Here is a 10,607-nt window from a genome sequence, read left to right as displayed (position 1 = left end):
AGGTCAGACATGGTGAGGCTCTGGGGAGGACAGGAATGGCAGGCTGGAGGGACACCCCAAGGGCACTGGCATCACCCAGCAGGCATGGAGCCCAAAATGTTCAGTGTTTCCCCTCCACCACACACAACATAGAGTGCCGGTGCCCCTCACCCTGTGCTGTGTTAGGTCCTAGGGAGAGGAGAAACTAAAGGGTCCCTGGCTGGGAGGAGTTCAGAACTGAAGGAGCTTGAAGCAGAGATCCCCAACTCCAGAGAGGTGTGCTGACCACAGACTACAGGGACCAGGGCACTGTGGAAGAACAGCCAGGGATGGCCTTCCCGGTTTGTTCACTGCAGGTTCATGGGCACACGGCATCCACAGCAGCAGCTCTCAGTTCTGGCTACCTCTTTACAAGGAAGAGGGAGGCATGATGCCTCAGGGAAGCCCAGGGGGTGCTGAAGGTGCTTTGGATGGAGGGAAAGGCCTCGTTCCACTGGCGCCCCCACACTTGCTCCCTGCTCCTTCTGTAAAGTCCCTTGTTCCTCAGCTTCTGTAAAGTCCCTTGTTCCTCGGCTGCTACACCACACACCTCCAAGACCTGCAAACTCACACTGAACTACTTCTCAGCCTGGTTTAAAGAGCCCAACCTGCACTACCAGCCTCCCCAACCCTGGCCTGGGGGTTCCCCTGGGAACTTTGGGCTCATTCTTAAATCTAGACCATTGCTCATAGACCCTCCACCCCTGAGGCAGCCTCCCCTTCCCCCATGTGCCCCTCCCTCAAGGCCATATTGTTTCTCCTTGTGCTAGTCCCACCCCTCTGCAGGGCAGGATCCTCCTTCTTTTCTAGCTCCTCTGCTTCCTAAACTGGGCTTTCTGTCCAGCAGATTCCCAGTACTAGGTGCAGTAGCATCACAGTGAGTGCTCCAGGAAGACCTTCAGAGCTGGTTCTCTCCCCAGAAGCACCACAGGCAGATGGCACTGGCCCCAGAGGGCACTCTAGAGGCAGCTGCAGTTAAAGGTGGTCATTGCTGGCTGGCAGGACTGCCCTGGAGCCAACATAAGGGACATGACATCAGATCATTCCAGCCAACGACAGAGGCAGAAAGAGCCCCAGGGTTCCCAGGAAGCAGACAATGATAAAGAGACAGAGGAAGATCCTGTCAATGACCATGGCAACACACTTCCAGACTTCTCTCACCTGCAGGAGAAATGGGCTCACAGTGACAGAGGCCAGGCATCAAGAAGTGTTCCTCTCATGCTTAGACCCTGTAGGGACAACCACAACTGCCCCCTGAGAGCTAAGGGGAAGCTAAAACTGGCACAGGTGCAGAGATGGGGTGGAGGGAGAAACAGAGCTGGCTCAAGCCCCATACCACCCTCTCCTGTGTCCCACCTATCTCACCCTCCACACTTCCAGGGCTCAGCAGGTTCCGGACAAAGGGACTAGAGGGACACAGAGAGGTGCAGGAACCATCTAAGGAGATGGACTCCCAGTGGCTGCAGTGATTTCAGTGCAGAGAAGGTAGTGGGTGGGGTAGGTGTGACTCAGGGCAGGTTAGGGGGTGGGTGGGCTTTGTGCAGCTTGGACTCCCAGCCCAGGCCAGGGATGGATGCCTAGCTGCTCCCAAATTAATTATTAATTTTCTCATTCACTCATCAAGGCTATCCAGTGATCCTTTCCAGCCTTTCACCCTTCCCTAAGTTGATAAGAGAATGCTGATGCTGAGCGCTAGATAAGGCAGAGGCTGCAGAGAGGCCCAGCCTCATACAACCAAGAATCTGCAGGGTTTGTGGTTGACTCATGAGCTTCACAGAGGGCCTCATGAGCAAAGAGGAGAGGGGACCATCTAGCATAAAAGAGGAAGGCCACTGCCACAGGGGACTAGCCCACCAGGCTCTCCTAATGCCCCCTTCACCTCCCATCCCTGCCAACTCCTGTAGGTAGTGGCATAAGCATGGCACTGCAGAGTCCACATCTAAGCATGCCCTTCTCTGCTCGCTATCTCCCAGTTAGGATGAGCAGGGACATTCTTGACCTACTGCCATCAAGTGTCCCAAGAGCCAGCTAAATGTTCTCTCACAATTGATTTCAGACTCTTTGAAGTCATGAATGAGTGAGGCCAGCCCTCAGGGAGGGAACCAGGTTGGTCTAGCTACCACCTTGAGGTGGGAGGGTTCCCTGGTAAGCTGGTAGGGTCACCCAGGGGAGGCCCTCACCCAGATCTCACTCAGGAAGAGTCGGCATCCTCAGACCTCAGGTGGTCAGAAATATAGTGCATACCTTCCAGGGATTTCTGTATGCAAGGTGACAGCAAGATCTCAGGCTCCCCAGAGGGAGCCTCGGCCCTGGGCCCTGAGGCCTGTGGGTGTAGGAGTCTACGGCCATAGATGATACCCATGGAGGGGGCTGGGAGGCCTGCACACACCCATCTGCCTTTCTCCTCCTCCTCCTCTGCCTTCTCTCTCTCCTCTGCGTCCATGTTGGTCTCCAACCAGTAACAAGATGGGCCGAGTTTCAGGCCTGGGCAGCCGTGTGGCTCCAAAGGAGGCCGGTTCGTCAGCAGCCACAGGGGGGCACACGTCCCAGCAGGGCCACCCGCACCCAGCGGGGCATGCTGTGGGTGCTGGGGGAGCTGTGGTGCACGTTGAGCAGGAAGACGGTGATGATGATGCAGAGGGTGACGAAGATCATAGTGAAGAGCAGGTACTCGCCAGTCAGCGAGAGCAGCATGGAGATGGACAGCGTGATCTTCTCGCCTCAGTCGGAGGGCAGGTAGAAGACCAGAACGGTGATGCAGGAGATGAGCAGGCATGGGATGATGAGGTTGATGGTGTAGAAGAGCGGCAGCCGGCGGATGACAAAGGCATAGGTGACGTCAGGGTAGATCTCGGCGCAGCAGTCATACTTCTTGCTGTTGTAGGTGCCCGTGGCATTGATGATGGCCCACTCGCCACTCTCCCAGTAGTCCTTCAGGTCCACCGTCTGCTCCATCAGCTCCAGGTCGATCTTGGCCTTGTCATAGGTCCAGGAGCCAGACTTCATCTTACAATTCTGCTGATTGAAGGGGAAGAAGGTGACGTCGATGCTGCAGGAGCTCTTGTAAATGGAGGGGAGGCACCCAGTGCACAGTGCCCGTGGAGAAGAGGTGCGCTGTGGTCATGTGGGTCACCGCAAACTCTCCATCTGCACTGCGAAGAGAAGACCAGCTGGGGGCTCTGCACACCCACCTGACCCACCCAGACTGCTGCAGAGAGCAACCTGAACAAGGCAGTTCTCAGCTGGCCAAGTGTCCCATCTTTAGCAAGGGTATAAAATTTCCCCAGAAGATGGATACACTTTTCATATAACATTGTTTTAATTGCAAAAGTTGGAGTTTTGAAGAACACTGGAAAGTACCAAGAATTTTTAAAATACCCACTATTAACATTGTGATATTATTATACATGTCTATTCTACTGTCACGCAGACGATGGTTCTGATGGTTTTGCATATTTGAGGTCACAGGGTGTATGCAGTTCCATTGCCTGTTTTATTCCTTTAGTATTTTAGAGTGATAATTTTGAACTGTACTTTCCTAGCACACAGTGAGCAAGCAGTATCTTAGGTAGAAGAGCATGACTTTTCCACTTGGATCTTTTGTTCTTTGCTCAAGAGACCTAAGATTTTGGCTAGTGAGGAAACTTCCTGGAGTCCATGCATCTAACCTCAACCACTAGGGCCCCCTAGGAGGCAGCTTGGCACCAACAGTAGGCTAACTGGAGTGCTCAGGGAGGACTCATCCAAGGGAGGGTAGGGAGCACCACAGCAGAGGGCCCTGCAGGAACAAGAAATAGCTGAGGCCAAGGAAAACCTTAACAGTGCTCACTGGGGCCACCAGGTGGGCATCATAGTGACTGTGGTAGATGAGGTTGGGGACTTCATGGGAATGAGAATCCAAAGACCCACAAGGACTATGGGGACACTGGAACAATGGTGACCAGTCAGATGGGACTTCTTCAACTCCCCCTTAGCTTCCTACGGTCTGTCCTAAAGTCCAGGGAATCAGAATACAAAGGAGTTTCCCATGGAGTAGTTCCAGGGTAGAGAGACAGACTGGCTGGAAACAGGAATTTTGAAAGAGAGTAACAAATACATCAGGCAAAAAGTCAAAAAGAAAAAAAGAAAAAAGAAATTAAAGGCATTTTGGTCATTTCACATAGTTGCCACTAGATGGCAACATGCACTCATTTAGTGGAAGGAACGGTTCTATTGATTGGCCAGAATGCAGTGCCTGGGTGGAGCAGATGATTCTTTATATGTCTATGGAAGTTTGAATGGACTTTTCTTGTGAAAATCGAGTCTTAGTGGTCATGGCTTTATTGACAATCCTGAAATATGAAGTTGTATCTGACCCTAGGACTTTGCTCATATCTCTGCCAAATGCTCAGGAAGCAGAAACTAGAATGTTCCTGGGTGCCAGCTCCTGGGTACAGAGCAATGGGGTGGGGGTGTGAGTCAGCAAACACAGGTACCTGCAGTGTCAGACCTGCCAGGTCACCCAGTGGCAAGTGTGTGTTTACCAAGACGGCTTAGGTGAGAGGGTGCTGGACCTGCCTAGGACCAGACAGTGTAAGGAACTTGTGTAAGGAAATGCTGACCTCTCTGGAGGTCTAGAAATGGACTCTCTCTATATGTTTTATTGTTCAAAAATATCATTTCCAAGGTAGGGTCCGAGGGATTGGGAAGTGCTGGGTAAGCTGGTTTCTTTGCTGCAGGACTTAAAACAGTATTTAAAACACTATTGTGCTCTGCTGGCTTCCAAAGCCCTTGGCAGGGGATGACAGACATACAGTGTGATTCAAAACCATGACCACAGAACCTTGTCATAGCTATTAATATCTTAATATCTTAAAGCAACCTGCTTTAAAAAATGGTTTTAGACAATTATAACACCTTCTTTTAAATTTGAACTTCTTAACTTCTCAATGAAGAATTGCCTGATACCAAACATACTAATAAAAATATTGATTTCTATTTCCTCCTATCAAAAAGTATCTTAATTCATTGATTTTTGCCCACTGGGATTCTCTATAGACTCCTCCCCCTGTGCCCCCCCCCTCGCCCTCCAGCTTCTGTTAGCTTCTAGTTGTTAGGGTGAGATTGATCCTCTGGGTCTTGAATCCAAGGCAAGTATAAGAAAACATGATTAAAGAAAAAACATACCCAGTGAGTTTGTTCTTCAAAGGTGCTACTATAGGATGCCACTTACCTGGTCAGACAATATTGCCATCCTCTAAAATTTCAACTCTTAGGTATTTTTAGAGAGCCTGAACCACATTTTCCAAAGGATACTCAGAGTTGGCAAATCTGTCCCACTATCACCGTGATACAAATGAATACATCTTCAGTGCCCAGTAAATGTTGGTGTGTAGGAGGGAGAGAACAGAATGAAAGGAATAAAAGAATGCAGAGGAGGGTTTCTCTGCTAAGCATTAAGAGGGAAATGATGAAGCCTTCCAAGTCCCCTTTACCGTCCCTTCTGGTGGTCTTCTCAGGGCTCCATGGCTTCCTACTTGTTGTAAAGGACAATGTCAGGGATACAGATCATCTCTGAAGGGACGCAGAGGGAGATGATGTTGCCAAAATCAGCAAGGTTCCAGCGCAGCTTGTAGTAGCTCCACTCCTGTGCAGGGGAGGGGTTCCATCACTGCAATGCCAGGGAGGGGCCTCTGTCAACCTAGGCTGAGCTAGGGATTCAGGAGCCCCCAGAGCCCCACCCAGTCCCACAGAACAGAGAGGCTGCAATGCCAGGAAGGGGCTCTGACCAAGGAACCAGGCACACCCTCCCAGATAAACACCCTCCTCGCTTTGCCCCCACTTCAGTAGCTAACTCCCAGGCAGGTGGTGTCCTCAGCCATGTCCCTGGTCCTCTCTTGCCTCCCTGGCTGGCTCCAGTGAGGCACTGCAGGATCTGAGCTGAAGTCGCCTTTCAGCACATCACAGTTTACAGAGGTGGTTAGATTCTCCATCCAGGAAGAGGCTCCAGAGACAGCCGGCCAGGGCATGCCAAGCAAGTGGAAGTGAGGACCACAGAGGGGAGCTATTTGTGACCTCCAGACTGTGTTTCAGAGAACTCTCTACCCAGGGGCCGGCCCAGGAGGGAGCAAGAGTTGCTCTGGAATTCACTCCTGCTCCCCTCAAATCATGTCCAAGTGAACCTATGTTTCTCTCCCCGGATCAGTTCTTATTCTCTCTTCATTCCATTCATCATGTTTTCAGTTCCAACCAACATTTTGGGGAACCCACATCAAGTTGGGGCATATTACTGTCCTCGGGCATGTGGTAGTAGGTTGAATCACATTCATTTTACAGATGAGGAAAATGAGGCTCAGAGAAGCTGAATAATATGCTCAGCATCTCAGGGTAGCCAGAGGTGGTGACGGATTGATGGCCCAGGTCCCACAGCAGTGTATGTCCTCACCTCCCACCCAGCCCCTGGCCCAGGTAACCAGACCATGGGGACAGCAGCAGTGAACTAAGTTCCAGGCCTACCCCAACTACACACACAGTACCTTCCTTGCTCTTGTCCCCAGTTGGCATATCTGTAAAGATGAGCCTCCTGACGCTCCAACAGCTCTGGGATGAACAGTATCCACTCAGAGCCTCTGGACCAAGGTCTAATTTAAATAAGTAGCTGAAACACCACACCCCAACACCATCTGGGGCCCCCTGGGGGAAAGGAGTTACAGAAAGGGCACTGAAGGGCCAGGCACCCATTCAATGGACTCAAACAGACATGCCAATCAACATTCTGGTGGGTGTGGCTCTCTGCATGTTTACCTCTGCCCAGGGACAGTCAGGTACTGGTGGGGCAGGGCTCCAGCTCCTCTTTCTCACATTCTACTGCCACCTCCATGTCAGAGGCCTTCAGAGCAGCTGAACAAAGCAGGAGGTGTAAGAAGGGAGGGAACACACTGGGGTTCTCATGAGACCTGAGCTCTAATGAGTCTGCCCTAGGAGTGGCCCATCCAGGAAGGCCACATGCTCTTTGGCTGTCCGTCCACTGAGAGGTTAGGTCTATGGCCCCTCCCTGAATCTAGCTGGACTCCTGTACTTCCCTGACCTACAGAATATGGCAAGATGGATGCTGAGCCCATTCAGGCCATCAGAGACCAGCAAGTTCTGCTTCTGTCTGAGGACCCTCTTTCTGGGAGCCCTGAGCCACAGGTGGGAATCTGTCTTCCCTCCTGGAGACACTGCAGGGAAAGACCCCGAGAGGTCCTGGGCAGGGCCAGGAGGTCAGCCAGGCCCACCCTTTCAGAACTTTCCAAACACCCTTGCTGTGAGTAAAGTTTGTCCTTAACCCTTCAGTATGGGACAGCCACCAGCCAGACGCTCCCAAGTAGTCACCATGCAAAGCAGAGGAAACACTCAAACTCCTGACCATGAAACGGATATACAAAGCATCCAAGCGGCTCTAGTTGGCGAGCTTCGGGTTTGTCAGGCAACACAAACAGGGATACTCAGCGTTCTTTGGTAGAAGGAGCAGAGCCAGGCACACCTGGGTGCCCCCTTTACTGGCCCAGCTGCACCCTGCTTCTCATTTTCCTCAGCTGTAAAATGGGCAGAATGAGACCTCCCTGGGGTTTTGGTGATAATGCAGCCTGTCCCCAAGCAGCAAGGACTATGAAATGTCCATTTCTAAGAAAGGCATCTCTTGCTCTCTGGTGACATGCCCAGGGAGTGGACTCAGAGCCTGGCCATGCAAGCATAGTCCTCTGGAGAGGCCACTTGCAACCAGATGACCCAAGTGGCAGGTGTTCACCAACCTTGAATGCAGCAGCTTGCTCCTGTCAGGGAAAGGTACAGGGAGGGGTGGGGCGGGGCCCAGCGATGACTGTCCCCTCCCTGCTGGGAGAATCCTCACCTGCCTCAGCCCGACATTGGAGGTCATCATTTGGTTCTTCTTGTCCTGGCCGGTAAGAGGGAGAGGGCAACAGAATCCAGAGCACAGGATGAGTGAGAGGGACTGCCGGGACCCCCACCCACAGGAAGAGCCTCTGTGTGGCACCCAAGCCCAGTGTCCCTCCCAACACCCCCCTGGACTCAGATTCTTCAGGGTCACACAAGAAACCTTCCCGCTGCCCTCTGCTGCCCCAGAAGGGGATCTGGGTGAGAGAGGGGAAGGGGCTGTGGCAGCCCAGGAGGAACAGGCTGAGGTCCCCGCTGTAATGGAGATGGGCTAGGAGGCTGGGACTGTAGGGGGGACCCTGGGGAAGAGCCTGGGGTCTGGAGGCTGATTCTGAGGGGCCCTGAATTGGGAGACAGGCCCACCACATCAATGGGCTGGGCAATGGACAGTCCAAAGCCCACGATCACCACATCTGAGGTGTTGGGAACCAGCCGTGCCCAGCCGTTATAGCCCCTGAAGAGTATTTGAAGAGGCGGTCCTCAGCCTGGGTTTGGGGGCTTAGCTGAGCCAATGCTGTGGGATGGGAGAGAAGAGGAGGGGTCTCCAGAAGCCAAGGAGGCAGCGGGCATCTGGCTTCCCATCAAAGCAGAGGCCACCATCTGTGTGAGCTTCAGCTTGCTCATCTGTCAAGTGGGATGTGAATCCAGATCCTACTTCAAACCCTGTGGAGGACTCACTATGATAATGTTCATCAGAGCTGTGCACAGCCCCGTGGCCACAGTGCACTCATTCATGTCGGTCTTCAGTACTGGACGTCAGTACCTGTGTGATATTAGATAACAAAGCCAGAGTGCTGCGGTAGGGAGCGGGGAGATCCAGCCCAGGTCCCAGTTAAGCTGCAGGGAGGGGACTTGCCCCATGACAGCAAGCCTGGTGGTGAGCAGCGTTAATTCCACCCAGTTGTCAGAGGAACCAGCAGTACCAGCCATAGCCCTCGCCACTGAGGGCACCTCCCTGAGTTGTTCCTAAACCCCTGGCACTTGCCACCTCTCATCAACTAGGCCAACCACTGTTGATGGGTCTCTCGGGGGGTTTTCAGTACTCTGCCAATGGCTTTGGCACACCAAGGCTCTGCCACTGAGTGAGTGGACAGCTACTGCTTCAAACCCAGAACCGCAGCAGCTCCAGCTGGGACAGAAAGCCCGGCAAGGACAATAACCACCACATGTGTGTCCTGGGTGCCTGCTGTGAACCAGGTGCTAGGCACAGGCTTTCCTTCTGTCCCCACAATAGCTCTTGGAGGTCCACAGCACTATTTGTGTTTTGCAGATGAGCAACACTGAAGCTGGGGACATTCAAGGTGACACAGCTGTTAATATCAGTGCGTTGACAGCTCCTCCACCTTCTCCCTGTGGAACCAGGCACCAGCCTATGACCTCTAACATCCTTGCAGACTTGAGGACTGCCATGAGCCCACCTGCAGGATATCCCCCCACCTGGCACGTGAGCACACAGTGGTGAAGTCTCAGAGATAAGGCAGCCACTCACCTGCTGGGAGCAGAAGGGGCCACCACAGGCCAAACTTCATCCAGGGTGGTAGTGCAGAATGGGAGGGGCCCATGGTCTCAGAGGAGGGTCTGGCTTCCCCTGCACATACCCTGCTGTAGTCTAATCTGGCAGGATGTCACCAAGCTGGCATGGCAGGGGGCCACTGGATTCTGCAAGGCTCCTTCTGCTGAACCTGATCAAAGCCAGAGAAGGACTCCTGAGTCATGCCTCCTCAACACTCCACAGAGGGATGCAAGGCCTTCCAGGAGCACCTGGCTGCTGGACTATCCCCAGCTTGACTGAGGAATCCACGTCTCCCTCTTTCCAGAGTCAGCCTGCTGCTCTCCCTAGACAAGGCTGACCTACCAGGGGGTACCAACTTTCCCATCACTCTGGCTTCAGCACCTCATCTGTAAAATGGGGATAATTGCACAAGCTAGTCAGCAGAAGAACACAGGTACCAGTCACAGTAGTCTAAAGGTGGAAATGGTCAAACATCCACCAGCTTATAAACATATGAAAAAAGCCATTGGATGGATGCGATGGAATGTGATTCAGCCACAACAAGAAATGAGGTGCTAACATGGGGCCACCATGTGGAGGAAGCTGGGAAACAGCCCAGACCCCAAGAGGCCAGACACAGAAGCCCCTGTAGGATGAGGACAGGAAACTCCACAGAGACAGAAGGACAACTAGGAAGTGGATCTGGGGAGGGAGGGTGGTGAGGGATTGCTTAAACATCATTGGGGGGGGTTCCTTTTGTGGTAACAAAAAAGTTCTGGAAATACACGGTGGTGATGACTGCACAATTCTGGGAGCATTTCTAAAGGGGGACTTCTATGCTATGTGAAGTATACCTTGAAAATGCTGTCGTTAAAACATACACACCTTCTGGATTAATCTGCATTTGGGGTAAAATTGGGAGTTCATAACCCACTTCAATCCAATGTATGAAATATGATATGTCAAGAGCTTTGTAATGTTGTGAACAACCAATAAAAAAAATAAAATTAAAAAAAAAAAGAAGCAGCCACTCTTGGGCCATGAGGACGATGGTGTGTGCAGAACACAGCAATTAAATCGAGGCAGCGTCAAGAACGGTGAACTTCTCGACTTGTCATGGCAGTGAGAGTTGGGGAATGCAGTATTTTAAGTCTATATATTATTGTATGTCCTATGTGGTTTA

At 52.2% G+C, this 10,607-nt stretch overlaps 1 pseudogene; it reads right to left on the bottom strand.

The window, feature by feature from the left end:
• Positions 1 to 1,053: 1,053 nt before the first annotated feature.
• Positions 1,054 to 8,349, bottom strand: LOC144255907 (neuronal acetylcholine receptor subunit alpha-2-like; annotated as a pseudogene).
• Between the last annotated feature and the right edge of the window lie 2,258 nt (positions 8,350 to 10,607).

Source organism: Urocitellus parryii, chromosome 7 (assembly GCF_045843805.1).
Source record: "Urocitellus parryii isolate mUroPar1 chromosome 7, mUroPar1.hap1, whole genome shotgun sequence".
In the NCBI taxonomy this organism is placed as follows: Eukaryota; Metazoa; Chordata; class Mammalia; order Rodentia; family Sciuridae; genus Urocitellus; species Urocitellus parryii.
This window is presented reverse-complemented; position numbering and strand designations above follow the sequence as displayed.